This window comes from Clarias gariepinus, chromosome 16 (assembly GCF_024256425.1).
Source record: "Clarias gariepinus isolate MV-2021 ecotype Netherlands chromosome 16, CGAR_prim_01v2, whole genome shotgun sequence".
NCBI classification, from domain to species: domain Eukaryota; kingdom Metazoa; phylum Chordata; class Actinopteri; order Siluriformes; family Clariidae; genus Clarias; species Clarias gariepinus.
Window position 1 is genome coordinate 22,179,377 of NC_071115.1, and position 13,538 is coordinate 22,192,914.

General features: G+C 38.3%; 1 protein-coding gene across 4 annotated transcripts in view; it reads left to right on the forward strand.

Annotated features, from left to right (window-relative positions):
• septin9a (septin 9a) overlaps positions 1–13,538 on the forward strand; it is a 100,581-nt gene that overhangs the window by 62,016 nt on the left and 25,027 nt on the right. The window contains exon 1 of one of the 4 annotated variants that reach the window (XM_053514389.1): positions 2,015–2,104. The exons of the other annotated variants lie outside the window; for them this stretch is intronic. The gene's annotated coding sequence lies outside the window, so the exon portion shown is untranslated. Of the gene's footprint in view, positions 1–2,014; positions 2,105–13,538 lie in introns of those variants that run through there. 4 annotated transcript variants of the gene reach the window in all.

Below are 13,538 nucleotides of genomic sequence, written 5' to 3' on the forward strand. Positions count from 1 at the left end.
ACATCTGAAAAAATGCATTTGTGAACTAAACTGTCAGGGGAGACCGGGAAATGCACACACAAATGCAGGGATAATTAAGAAAGTTGAGCGGTTTATAAATGTAGGTTTGTCAATCTGTAAACGGAAAATCATTTATGGAGTCATTTATTTGTCAATTACAAAAATAAAAATATGTACATATGTGAACCAGATGACAAAAATCTATTTTGTTGCATGATTTAGGTATTACAACACTGACTCCAAATTTTAGGAGTTAAAATGTTGCTAAACCCCTATAATCCTACAGGTGGCAGGCCCTTAACTATTCACACATTAGCAGGCAGCATAGCGTCTTGCGTGGAAAGTTTATTTAGAATTCTATCAAAATAATATCCAATTGGGATATTTATAAAATCATAATACTTACAGAGACACAATACAATTTAGTGTATAGGAATGGTGATAATATCTTATTGGGTTGTCCCTGGTGATTGTCATCCCTAATTAATAAATACATTTGTAAATCACATGGAAATTATATGTGTATTTATACTGTATATACATATTTGAATCATGTGACATTTATTTGTGACAAATGAAACTGATCTGACTCCACACTTTTTCTTTTTTTTTTTATCAAACCAAAGTGTTTCGGCCTGATTGATGGCCAGACTGTGCCAGTTGCCCCGCCCCAAAGTGGTGTTGGAAAAGATAAATACATAAATCTGTTCTTATTCAACTTAATACCTGTTGGGTTTCATTTTCATTTAAGTTGAGTAGTTTAGTAGTTTACAGTGTAAACTGTCCCTCAATGCCACAGTAAAACCCATCAAAACACCTTAAGCATAAGTTTTTGCTCTGCAATGTTGAAACTTGAAACCCCAGTTCCTTTGGTAGAGAGGAAGTTGGCTAAGATTCCCAGAGTGTTGTGGCTTGTGTTTTACGATGCTTCATGCCTGGAGTTCCATAGTTCCTCTATCTCTGTGCATATGTGTGTGTGTGTGTGTGTGTGTGTGTGTGTGTGTGAGAGAGAGAGAGAGAGAGAGAGAGAGAGAAAGTCTTTATTGTACACACTTTATTGTAAGTAGGTCAGTGCTTTAATTTATTCTTTTTTTATGTCATTGAAAGACAGCCATGTCATGGTAGTAAAATAAGATATATGAGCTCAACTGTCTTGAATGCATTGACCATGTATTTAATTTATTAACTTTTTTCATTAAGTAGTTTTTGGTTCTTTTAAGCTAATACTTACTGCAACAATTACACCATACTTGTCAAAGGTTCAATTCGACCAAAACAGCTTCCTATTCAATATGTTTGTAATAGAACTATATTCCCCATCATGTATACAGTATGTACTATAGCTTTATTTAACATTATACTCAGACAGAGAAAGCAAATGCTTCATAAAAAAGGAAGAGATAATGCTTTCTTGCAATTGTGTTTCATTGCCCAGTGATGCAGTAGAATCAGCAGTTTGGAAAAAATGCACTTGGTAAGATTGATGTATCTCAAAGGAAGCATGTGTTTGCCTTCATCCTCTGGAGTTAATAGTTGTCATGTGAAAATGGAGCCCTACGGTACTGTACATAGCTGTTCGGTGTGGAATTGGCAAGTGACCAAATAAGAGGACAAAATAATGATCTGAATTCTTCTTCTTCTTCTCATTATTATTATTATTATTATTATTATTATTATTATTCAGCACTTATTTTAGGTTTTAGGGTCTGTCATTATTTGTCCGGCCCATGTTTCGAGTTCTGGTCCTGGTCACTTTTATTCGTTGCATCCCAAATGTGTGGGTTGAGTTTTTATTTCGTGTGGATACCTTTTGTGATTTTAGGAAATCTTTAAGATCTGACTGTTTGCTTTCAACTTTAACTTGGACACACTCTGTGTTTACATAAGCACTTCTACAGTATCTTCCTCTCTATCCTAGTTTTTTTTTTCCCCCCTTATCCTGTGGAAGTGGAGAGGGGAGTGGTGTGTGTGTGTGTGTGTGTGTGCGCGAGTACTCGTGTGTATGAGAGAGAACAGCCCACATAAGCTGGCTAGTGGGCGGAGCCTGTGCTAGGCTGAGTGCCTCTGACTGTTTCACACTGGAGGACAGAGCCTGAGCAGAAGGGTGAGTTTGCAGTCTCTTGTACATTTTCCCCCTCCAGCTTCCATGTTCTTTCTCTCTCCTGCTCTTGCTTCATGCTGCTCCATTGCCTGAACTGCTGCATTACAAATCCCGGTCCTCTGCGGAATAGAGGAACAGTTAGTGTGAAGAACGTGTAAACTCGTGTGTGTTGGCAATAACTAAGGTCGTTCTCAAATCCAATAAGATGAGATCTGTTTTTCTGTTTGAGTAGTTGTAGGCTTTTGCTGTAACTAAAAGAAGGAGGGGGGGAGGTTGGTTGGGATGCCTAACTGTGTATGTGTGTGTGAGACAGAGGGGGGTGTGTTGGATTCCACTGCTCTGTTTTTTTTTACCCACCTACCTCCAGCTCTCTGTCTGCACCTTTACTCCTGGCCTTGTAATTACTGTGCGCAGGTTACATTGCTGGCAGCAGTTCCTCATCCTGGCATTCTTTGTAATTTTACCTTTCTTTACCACCTCCTCTGTGTGTGTGTGTGTGTGTGTGTGCATGTTAAAAAGTTTTTGACAGTCTTTCGCTTTGATCAGCAGCCATGTATTTTTAAACCTAAGTGTGAGTTTTGTCGCAGCATTCTGTGAAGGACCTTCATCACATGCACTGTACCAGATCTCCTGCCCAGCATGTAAACTTTTACATCCAGATGTGTCCTTGTCTCTATCCGTTACCATTGTTCAAGCAGGTAACACTTTACACTTTAGTCTTGGGGGAGTCTAAATGATAGGCAACATTCCATGGAATGATAAACTATGGAGCAGCTGCCTAATGTCACAGCCTTTGCTCTGATGTTACAATCCACATGTTTGACTATTTCCAGGCCTGACACACTTCCGAATCAGACCCTTTTGTTGTTTAAGTACAGTACTGTATCTCCTTCTGATACTTTCTGTCATCAGTCACATATTACACTGTACAAGAGATTATGTTATTCTTACTAGCATGTTCATGTGGTGATGTGAACTGTTCTGTGGTAATGTGATAGGAAGTGTGGTTTTGGCTTCACTGCAGGTCCACTCCCTAATTCAGTGTGAACATCGACTCTACTTATCGTTGCACTGTCAACCTTCAATTCTTGGATTTTTTTTTTTATCCCTCCTGATTTTGATAGGATTTAACAGGTTTCAAATGGCAACCTTTAGCAATTAAAATACTGTAGCAAGCTGTAGTCTGTTCCCTTTTTTATTATTAAAACATTTAATTTACTGTACTGTATAAATGCCTATTATTACTGAGTACCCTGGTACAATTGGACAAGTTAAAGAATACAAACACTGATAATAATAAGATAATCAAATCTCAACCAGGTCATGTATCTGGACTACAGCTATACTTCTGTGTGATGGAAAATGTAAAGGTCAAACTTGAGGTCATGAATTTCCATTGAGTTGTGTCCACTATGACAGAATGCAGGGTGTGGTGGGGTTTTATTTGTAAATCAGTAATTCTGAAACAATACCGATACAAATCTTTGAATTTAAAATAGCTGATACTGATGTTTTTTTTGGTTTGGTTACAGCTCTTGTGTATTTTATACAGAATAAGTTCTTGTGTATATGTTGTAACAATCATAAGTTTATTAATGTGGATATATGGTAATGCCAAATAACAGCATATGGTAGTACTCCTGTTTTTGTATATAGCACAGAAGAAAAGTGCTATGAACACTGCACTTATGAACATTTTCCACTAACCTTGTATGGGGTGATTATGGTGTTCTATATTACAGTCATGTATGACAGACGGAATATACAGTAGTGTTATGGATCCTGGACTTGTGTGTCAGGAAAAAAAGGTATAGTGTGGAAATCCCTATGTATTGAGTTTGGCACGATAAGCTAATCAGCTATTCTGGGGCTATTAATAAGTACAGGCTTCTAGCTTTTCCTCACTCCATACACCATGCCATGCTAGAATGTTGAAAGATAGTTGTTGTGGGTGGAACCAGCTTATAGTATCAGCTATGGGACCGTTCCTAAAGCTGCAAATGGGTAAGCTACTGTTGTCCCAGTCTCACCACATTTATGCCTGTTAACATTGGTGCCAGTTAACAAGACCGTAAATTGGTGCATCCTTGGTTGTGACAAGTGTTATTTGTCACATTATCACATTTTTGCTTTATAATTTAACGTTCAAATCCAACATACTGTATGCAACATACAGTAGGCTATGCTACTGCTGACATTACTGTTTTAAATGACCTTCATACACATACATGTCATTGCACATGTATGGGGCCTGGGGTAGCTCAGTGGTTAAGGCATTGGACTACGGTTCGGAAGTTCCCAGGTTCAAACCCCGCAACCACCAAGTTGCCACTGTTGGGCCCTTGAGCAAGGCCCTTAACCCTCAACTGCTCAGATGTATAATGAGATAAAAATGTAAGTCGCTCTGGATAAGAGCGTCTGCCAAATGCCCAAATGTAAATGTAAATGTAAATTGCACATGTTGCACCATTTATTTCACAATTAATTTATTTGTATTTGTTAGTTAACCTTTTAAATTCATTTATCAAAAAAATACCAAAACGTTTACATGCATTCACCATGATAATAATCACCACAGCCAAGGAGCTCAGTGCTGGAACTGGGAAAGAGGATGGTAGATTCGCACAAATCAGTAATGTTATTTGAAGCGATGTCTAAGCAACTACAGATTCCAAAATCAGCTGAAGCAATTGTAAGTTGTAAGAGGTGTAGCCACTTTGCCATGGTCTGGAAGAAGACCCAAACAATTACCCTCAGCTGAGAGGAAATTGTTTCAGATAGTCAGGAACAACCCAGGAACTTAGACCTGCCATGGACTGAAAGCAGCTGGACGGTGTCACTGTCTACAATGAAGTGAGTTTTACATCACTATGAACTGAAAGGCTGCTATTTAAAAATTCATACCTTCAAACTCGATTAACTTTACAGCTGACTACATGGACAAAGACAAAGCTGTCTGGAAAAAGAGGTATGTTTGGAAGAATAAAGGTCAGGCTTTCAACCCCAAGAACACTGCACCAGCTGTTAAGCATGGTGGGTAGCAGCATTATGCTTTGGAATCTGAGCATTACACAAAGTGGATGGAATAATGAAAGAGGAGGAGTACCGCAGGATTTTAAGCATAACCTCAAATCATCAACTGGACAAAACTAAGTGTTCCAATGACCCCAAAGGACAGAAATATACTTGCTTTTAACTACGCACACAGGCAAGCGTCATGGCTGCCTCACGGTCCGCAGTGCTTTGATGCGTAACCTGGTCATGTTCTCAAATATTAACGTGACATGCCCACAAGATGCGATATACATGTAAACAGTAGGAGCAGTATAGTCAGCAGGCATGTCAAAAATGATGAAAGGAGAAGCTGTGCGACAAAGTCCATAATTACCCCCATCTGTATGATATAACTTTACCCCTGCACAGTGACCAATTTAAATAAATGCAATTTAGTATAAAGAAATGAGGATGGCTCAAGACTCTAATTCACCCCTGTGATGTCGAGGAAATGATTTTCTTGCAGATGTTTGTTTAAGGAGTATTGCTTTAAGGATTGGAAGATTGAAAAAAGGTGGCATGAACATGCAGCACTCTAATGAAGTTTGACCAAGTTTAAATGCAAAAAAGAATTAATATCTAATGACTTGCACTATTTCCTCGCACCTGCAGGGTTGAAGGTTCAATCCCCGCCTGGGGTCTATAATGTGTATGTTCTCCCTGTGCTTATCATTTCCCTTCTCATCTTTTCCATTTACAGTACTCAGCATCGCGCAGCATCACCAGTATAGTAATCACTGGAATGATCATCTGCACCTTTTTTCTCATTTTTATGTTTAAATGATTCCTGGGTCACTGTGTGGCTTAACAAACAAAAAACATTTCTCTTAAACTGGATTGGACTAAAAATGAGAGACAAGAACTTGCCAAATATGAGAGCCTATTCATCAAGACACATTAAAAATACAAGAAAGTCCAGATCTTTGGAAGCAAAATATGAAGAATTGGGGGGTAGCTTAACACTTTTGCACAGTACTGTATATTTTCACATATTTTAAAGCATTTCTCTGGTTTTGTTTTATAAACTATATATTAATCTCTATGTATTCTATGTAGAAAACTCTATGTATTTAGATTAATAAAATATTTTTTAAACAGAAGTAGCCTAATAGATGCCACAGTGATGGAGAAGGTGGCACTGCCGCCTCACACCTCCACAGCCTTGGCTCAGTGCGCATGTTTTAGTATGTTGTGATTCCTATAGTAACAGTTCCTTTACATGGATTAATGTGGAGGGCATCCACATAATCTAAGTCTATAAATAAAGAGATTAAAATGTGACATTGTTTAGCTCGAATAACCCGAAGCTTTCAGTAAGGAAACATTAACCATTTATGGAAGGAGTACAGTACATTGGGGCCAGCACTTTTTAGCTAACAATTTTTTAAACAGTCTTCAGGACATGAGAATCCTTCATCTCTTTCTGTAACTTGACAGTCTGTATTTTCTTTGTATTATGTTTAAGGGAGAGAAGAAAGAGGGCACTCATCATCATTTGTTATTCTGGTTGTTCGAATTCTACTGTTTTCAGTATAAATTGGATTTTTAAAATTACTTTAATAAGATGCTACTTTAATTAGTTACAATAGCTAATTCAAAGTTAAGAATCAAAAATGTTGAAATTAGCTTTTTTTTATGAAGGCTGCTACAGGTGACAAACATCTTGACATCGCTTTAGTATAAATGCTGATTATAAACTCTTGGCATCACTTTTTTTCTCGCTGCCTTAATCACATTCATTCATTTATTTGTTTATATTAAAAACCACCATTATTCTTCATAAGAAATTGCAAAAGATGTTATACTGTTATTTTAAAAGTTCAATGTGATTTGCCTTTGCTGCAAGCCATAATAAGTTACATGTTAATTGGCTGACTGTGGAGGAAGTTTAAAGTTTTACATAAGCAGAAATAATCCTGTGTCTCCAAAGTCAAGAGAGCAAACTGTAATTGGGTGGCTGAGATTGTTGATTTGAGGATCTAAGGATCCGGGTTCAAGCCCCACCCTAACCTGGTGGTTGCCACACCCCATACTACCCAGCCCATGCATACAGGGCCGGTTCTAAGCCTGGGTAGAAAACCTGGAGGAGTGCAACAGGAAGGGCATCTGACGTAAAAACCCGTGTCAAGTAGAGTGGATCGGATGCTTCGCTGTGGCGACCCCTTAATGGGAGCAGCCAAAAGAAAGTTAATCAAGAATACATTTTGAAATACAAGTTTCTCGCGGTATAACAGCTCCACAGTGTCATTAACCAAGAGCATTGGATGAACATTAGAAATCATTTTTAATTCATTTATGCCATTGGTTCAGTAGAGGTTTTTTTTTTCTTTTATCAAACTATGCTAATTAGTTTCTGGACAAATTGTTTTCAAAAAATAGCACAGAATATTTAGAAATTAGTTTAAGTGGATAATCTCATCTGGATACTGACCTAAAAACTGCTGTTGTATTCATAAAGCTGCCAAATACCAGCTGTCCTTTTACCAGGACTTCCAGGCTGCTGTTACACATGTACTGTACAATTGCTTCCCTTTTCCTCCTCCTACTGTAGCTTTTACATTAGTAATTATGTTCCATACCCGAGTACACCTCTCTATTAAGTGTCTTTGATACAGCACATGTAAAAGTAATTCAAATGTATATAGATCTGTGTATCCCTAGTGTGAAAGTCCCCTCATTCACAACATCCTTAAATGGAATACCTAAATACCTAAAAACAAAATCTATCTAAAAACACAAAACAGGACCAAAGAAGTAGCAAGAAAGAATAGTGATGTGTTACATCATGATGAGGTCTGTGACACCCTTATAGTGTCAGTACAGTAATAATTTATAATCTTACTATGTGGTGTCACTCTAAAGATGACTGGTTCGCTCAGGATTTCTTTCTCATCTCTGCTCAAGGAGATTTTTTTTTCTTCAGACTTGCTTAAGGTTAAATGTACGATTTCTGTAAAGCTGTTTTGTGGATATATCTGTTGTAAAACGAGGTCCTATACAAATTGAATGAAATTAAAACATTCCGCATTAAGCCTTAAGGGTCAGCTGGACATAAAATGGATTTTGGCTTCTCTTGGGTTTGTAGCTCTTTATAAAGCTGCAGGCCAACCCCTCCGCCTGTACTCTCTAAGAACCTTTAAAGTTATATCCCAAGACAAGGATAAGCAAGGACGAAAACAAGCTTTTTGTGTAAGATATATAGCTGCAGCTTAAAATGATGGTTTCTCTATTTTCTTAAAGACAACCTGGTTGTGACACTGGAATGCGAGTGTTAAGACTCTGAATTAAACCCCAGAGTCCCACAACATGCTCTCTGTGGAAATAACATTTTTAAAAATGCATCTTGGAAAATGGCCATTGTTAAGAATATTGCTGCTTTTAATAGGCGTTAATGCAGTCGGCATTTCCACTACTCTTTTATCTAATACTGTCTCTGTCGAGATAACGGTCTAATTGCAATCTTTATCAGGTGATTCTGGTTGCAAGCATTCGTTCATTTTCTTATTTTCAGATTGAGTTGTTTTTGCATTTCAGCGGGTAACTTTTAAATTGACATTGCTTGAGGTCCTTTTCCATAGATAATTGCAAAATGCTAAGATGTTCATTCCTGCTTTTATATGTGAAATTAATACCGCTGCCTATTCTGCATACAACAAACAAATGATTTCAACTTTGCTTTAACATTCCAGCTCATTTCTGTGGTTCTTGGGTTACTGGCATCAATTTTAGTGCATACTTCTAGCTTTTCAGAAACAAAAGAGAAGGGAAAAAGCTATGTGTCCTTAATTGAAAGCAGAGAAAAGATTTATTTTAGTTCAGAGATCTTCTGTTTGTTGTGTTTAAAACTTTAAAACTGTTCATCCTTTCCATTGATTTATTTATCCCGTGCAGAAAATTATATTATGGAAAGAAGCAGTATTAAAAATGAATGGGAATATTAATATCTGTTACAGTACATTTAGCCATTTTCTACATGGTGTTGGTGATTTCTGGGAAATCCTTAGCTACTGTATACAGTATGTGAACGGTGGTGGACAGTAAATCCCAGGGTCTTAGCTTTTCCAATCCAGACCAACTGCCCATCTGCCAACTCATTCTGCTCTCAGCTCATTCTGCAGGTGTTTGTTTTGGACTGATTTTTATCCCACGGTGTACAGTGCTGTTCGCAGGGGATGTCCCCAGACCTGTCATTCTGCCCACTTCCTATTATTACTGAGAAGTGAGAAGTGACAGGAACCAGACTGTGAGCTACTTTTAGTTAGAACAGGTGTTTCTCAGACTTAAATCTCATTATTTATATGTTCAATTCAAATCAATTCAATTTTATTTGTATAGTGCTTTTAACAATTGGCATTGTCCCAAAGCAGCTTTACACAATCAAAAGAATTATTTAAGTTTGTATGGAATTTGAATGTGTGAATCAAAATGATCAGTTTGTCCCTGGTGAGCAAGCCGAGGGCGACAGTGGCAAGGAAAAACTCCCTGAGATGGTAGTAGGAAGAAACCTTGAGAGGAACCAGACTCAACAGGGAACCCATCCTCATCTGGGTGAAACAGAGAGCAGGAATTGATCTGCATTTATACAGTGTGTTAGTTGGCAGGCAGTTAAGCATAACAGTTGATGTTAATTGATGGTAATATGGAGTCCAGTTAGTTATTGAAAACTCAGGTAGACTTGTATAAAGTTCCAGTCCTGAACTATCAAACGGTCAAGTCCTCAGAGAAACAGCTGCCAACACCAGTCGAGGCCAGAACCATCTTCTAGGTAGAGAGAATCATCCCCAGACACCAGACGCATCCCAGAGAGACACACGGGGCATCCATGTGACGAGATCTCCAACCAGAAGCGGTGCACCAGGATGGGTCAAACAGGTCCGGAGGGAGTCTGGATCACTGGCAGCTCAGGAACGACATGTGTAGCTCGACAGAGAGAGGGAAGGAGAGAGAGGGGGAGACAGGGAAGAGAAAGAGCAGGAGAGAGAGAGCAGAAGAGAAGAGAAGAGATAACAGTTACAGTAGGTCTGGTCACAGTCATATAATGTATAATGTAAATGTATATTTACTGTAGAGTGCAAGCAGAGACTCTGGCAGGACTAACTATGACAGCATAACTAAAAGGGAGAGCCAGAAAGAAACACAGACATGAGGGCTTCCTGAGATGTAAAGCAACCAATCACTTCACCGTCAACAAACCTGAGAGATCAATGAGAGTGAGGAAGACAGCATCTAAACATACCAGTTCATCATAATACTCTACGTCCATGAGTCCCCCAGATCTGCCTGGACTTAAACACTGAGACTGTGTCTGAGTCCCGAACACTATTTGGAGGACTATTCCATAATTTTGGGGCTTTGTAAAAAAAAGCTCCGCCCCCAGCTGTAGTTTTCATAATACGCAGTACTGACAAGCAGCCTGCATCCTTTGATTGAAGTAGGGGCAGCAGATCGTAAGACACTAGCAGTTCACTCAGATACTGTGGTGCGAGACCATTTAATGCTTTATATGTCAAAAGTAGTATTTTATCAATGTGAAATTTCACAAGGAGCCAATGAAGTAAGATAAGATAGAGGTGATGTGCTCATATCTTCCGGTTCTAGTGAGAACTCTCACTGCTGCATTCTGGACTAGCTGAAGCTTGTTTATGCACCTAGTTGAACAACCAAACAGTAGGGCATTACAATAGTTCAACCTAGAGGTGATAAAAGCATGAACTAGTTTTTCTGCATCGTTTAGCGACAATATATTTCTTATCTTGGCAATATTTCTGAGGTGAAAGAATGCTATGCTGGTAATATCATCTACATGAGCTTCAAATAAAAGGCTGGAATCTATCATCACACCAAGGTCTTTTACTGTTGCACTTGATGGAACAGAAAGGCCATCTAAAGTTACAGAGTGATCTAGAATCTTACTTCTAGCTGTATGAAGTCCTATGACTAGACCTTCTGTCTTATCAGGATTAAGCAAAAGGAAGTTAATTAGCATCCAATTTCTTATGTCCTGCATACATTACCACATTGCTCAACTTTAGTAAGCTGGTTTATCTCTTCAGGTTTTGCTGAGACATATAACTGTGTGTCGTCAGCATAACAGTAAAAAACTAATACCATGCTTACGGTTTATGTTGCCCAGAGGAAGCATGTAAAGGGAAAAAAACAGTGGGCCTAAAACTGAACCCTGTGGAACACCAAATTCCACTAGAGAACATTCAGAATAATCACCAAGTCTACATACTGATACCGATCGGTCAAATAGGATCTGGGCCAGGAGAGGGCTGTACCCTTAATTCCTACTACATTTTCTAATCTGTGAAGAAGAATACTATGATCAATGATGTCAAAAGCTGCACTGAGGCTGAGTAATACAAGCATGGTTACACAACCTTGATCAGAGGCCAATACTACTAGGTCATTTACTACTTTAACGAGTGCTGTCTCTGTGCTGTGATGAGGCCTAAATCCTGACTGATACAGTTCATATATGCCATTTATATGTAGATATGAGCATAGCTGGTCCGCTACTATCTTTTCCAGAATCTTAGAGATAAAGGGGAGGTTTGATATTGGACAGCTAACAGGGGTCAAGGTCAGGTTTCTTAATAATCGGTTTAATAACTGCTAATTTAAAAGATTTTGAATCATACCCAATGCTGAGTGAAGAATTAACTATTCTCAACAGGGGTTCTGTTATTGCTGGTACTATCTGTTTAAGAAAATGTTTGGTTTCAAAGCCTCATTTTTATGATAATATTTACAATTTTATTATTAAAAAAGTTCATGAAGTCCTCACTATAACACAATGTTGTTGTGGAGATTTCTTCAGTGGTCTTATTTCTGGTTAATTTAGCTACGGTATTAAATAAAAATCTAGGATTATTTTTGTTATTTTCTGTAAGAGTGAAGAGATACGTTGATCTAGCTACAATAAGAGCTTTTCTATAGTTCAGGATGCTCTCCTTCCATGCTATTTGAAATACTAACAATTTAGTTTGACGCCATTGGTCTGTTTTAAAGAGCGTGTATGATCGTTATACCAGGGAGCGAATTTCTTATCTCTAATCATTTTTCTTTTAACTGGAGCTACATTATCTAAGGTATAACGGAACGTCGACTCTAAATATTCCGTCGCCTGATCGAGTTCTGTGGGGTCAGGCGGTGATCTAATCCAAGTTGGTAGTTCTGGGGGATTACTGATAAAACTGTGGTAGTTGATGTGAATGTACGTTTAGTACAGTAGCGCGGCGCTGTGCGTACGTTATTACTGTGACACACTTAAATTGAGACAAGATAGTGATCTGATATATCTTCAGACAATGGACTTGTAAATAAATTTCTTATACTTAATCCGAAGAATATTATTAAATCTAAAGTGTGACCTGCTTTATGAGTGGGTCCTACTACACACTAATTTACTTCCACTGAGTCCAGTATGGACATAAATGCGCTACGCACAGGGTCTTGTGGATTCTCAAAATGAATATTAAAATCTCCAGCAATTAACGCCTTGTCTACAGAAACGACTAGGTTTGAGAGGAAATCTGCAAATTCACTAAGAAATTCACAGTACGGCCCTGGAGGTCTGTAAATGACAATTAGTGGAATCGACTGAGCTGACTTAATATTTGTAGCTACACTTGTTATGTTACTATAGAGAACTTCAAATGAATTAAATTTGTGTTCGTGTTTTTGTATAATAGTCAAATTATCATTGTGAATAACTGCGGCGCCTCCTACTCTACCAGTTAACCGAGGCTGGTGTATGTAGCTGTATCCAGGAGGACTAGCTTCATTTAGAGCTACTGTACATACTCATCCTGTTTAATCCAGGTTTCTGTTAAACAGAGTATATTAAATTCCTGATCCGTGATAATTTCATTAACTATAAAATCTTTAGATGCGAGGGATCTAATATTTAACAGTCCTACAGTAGCTTCAGCTCAGATCATATGTGTACAACACTGTTTTGCTAAAGTTCTTCTTTTTTGTCACTCACAGAACCCACAAATTTTTTTTTGTCAAAATTGTAATAAAATATTTAAAATTTATTTATTTATAATTTTATAACTGCTTGCACCTCCAGGTTCCGGGCTTAATTCCCAGCAAGGTTCAATTAATGACTCCATGTGCATGGAGTTTGCATGTTCTCCCTGTGTTTGGTTGGTTTTGTCCGGGTACTCTATTTTCCTCTCACAGTCCAAAAACATTCAGATTAGGCTAAATGGTGCTCCCATTTTGTGCCTGTTGTGTGTAAATGTGTGAGTGCCCTGTGATGGATTGGCACCCTGTCCAGGGTGTACCCTGCCTCGTGCCCTAGTTCTCCTGGGATAGGCTCCAAGCCCTGTAAAGGATAAAGCATTATAGACGATGAGTACTGTACGTGAGT